The 1653-nt window shown below is 57.4% G+C and overlaps 1 pseudogene; it reads left to right on the top strand.

Annotated features, from left to right (window-relative positions):
* LOC138171024 (zinc finger protein 850-like) overlaps positions 1 to 1653 on the top strand; it is a 113494-nt pseudogene that overhangs the window by 1052 nt on the left and 110789 nt on the right.

Here is a 1653-nt window from a genome sequence, read left to right as displayed (position 1 = left end):
GAGATCCCTCTGCCTTCTTCCGGAGCTGAGATCCCTCTACCTTCTGCCCTCGGAGCTGAGATCCCTCTGCCTTCTTCCGTAGGAGCTGTGGCTATTTTGCCTTCCAGTAGAGCTGAGATCTCTCTTCCTCCCAGAAGCCGGCTCTGTGCTTGCAGCTCCCAGGTAGGTCTGAGCCAGGAAGACTTTTTCAGGCTGCCTTGGGGTTTCATACTCCACATCTGACCTCCTGCTGAGTGGCCTCCAGGAGCCCTCCTCCCTCCAACGGCAGGCTCCCCATTCCTGCCCCTTGGCCAGGCTCCCTTCACATCCAAAACTCCTGGGCACTTTCCTCAGCTTGACCACTGAGTCACACTCCCCCATAGGGACCCAGAAAGACCTTCAGCCTCCACATCAGGACCCCAATGTCCTGTCTCCCTGCCCCAAGCCCCTCTTCAGAGATTCCCTTTGCCCCACCAGCATCCATGGCTCCCCATAAGGACCTAAGAGTCCTGCCTCCTTGCCTCTAGATTCTGTAGGTGAATTGGGGAGGGGGAGGAGAGAGGGCAGAGGTCCAGATGGAGGGGGAGCTCTGGCTGGTCTCCTCCCACCTGGGATCCCAAAGCCCCTTCTGCCTCCTGGGTCTGTGTAAGAGGAGGGGCAGGAGAGCAGCAGTAAGGGGGGGAGGGGGGTCCTTCCTGTTCTGACCATCTTCATTTCCCAGCCTGGCCCTGCCTGCTTCCTCCTCCCTCAGCTGTTTCAGGTCTCTCCCCTGAGGGCAGGGCAGGGTTTTTCTGTCTTCTGTGGAACCTCACCCCCCCCCCTGTAAATCCCCACAGGTGGGGTCCTGCCCAGAAGAGAAAGGAAGTCCCTCTGCCTCTCTGGGATCCTTCAGCCCCCCCAGTTCAGCTTGCAGAGGACCCAGGCCTGGCCCAAGCAGGGAGCCTGGAGCCAGAGGGAATGGCCCCTGGGAGCTGCAGACCCCCAGCCCAGGTGAGTGCACTCTGTCCTCAGACTGGGCTGACCTCAGCCAGAGGCCATTTCTACAGACCTAGAGGACTGTCTGTCAGGGTGGCAATGCCCTGCCTAAGGATTGTTTCTGTACAAAAAGAGGCAGGGACCTGAGGAGAGTACTGCCCTGCTCTCTCCTGGGTTTTGAAATGATCCAAGGCACTTTGGCATCTGGAGCACTAAGAGCTCCCTCCCCTACTATCCCTCCTTCCTCCCCCCTCCCCCACTACCCTCCTTCCCCACCATCCCCCTCCTCCCCTCCCCTGCCCTCTTTTGCTGGTTTGTTTGAGGAAGTGTCAGGAAATAAGGCTTGAAGAAGACTGGAATACCAGGTGATGTCCAGGTCAAGATGGGCTTTGAAAGTAGGAGAATTGTACTTCATCCTGGTAGGGAGTCCAGGAAATGAGGTTATTGAATAGAGGAGTCCAGGATCAGACCTGTGATTTAGGAAGGTCCCTTTGTGGACCAAATGCAGGATGCACTAGAGTGGGGAGGGGCCCAGTATCAGGAGAGAAGGGGCTGTGTCTGAGAGATGTTGGAAGGCACAACTCACAGGCCTTGGCAACAGATTGGATAAAAGGGGAGAGAAGTGGGGGTTGAACGAGGCATAGGTTGGTGGGACATGACGTTGCCTCTGACAGTGGGAGGGAAGGGAAGGAGTTCTCT

Source organism: Petaurus breviceps, unplaced genomic scaffold (assembly GCF_028583685.1).
Source record: "Petaurus breviceps papuanus isolate PSGF00001 unplaced genomic scaffold, PetGlider_PUasm1.0 404, whole genome shotgun sequence".
Lineage (NCBI taxonomy): Eukaryota > Metazoa > Chordata > Mammalia > Diprotodontia > Petauridae > Petaurus > Petaurus breviceps.
Note: the sequence above shows the minus strand (reverse complement) of the source record. Positions and strands in the feature narration are given on the sequence as shown.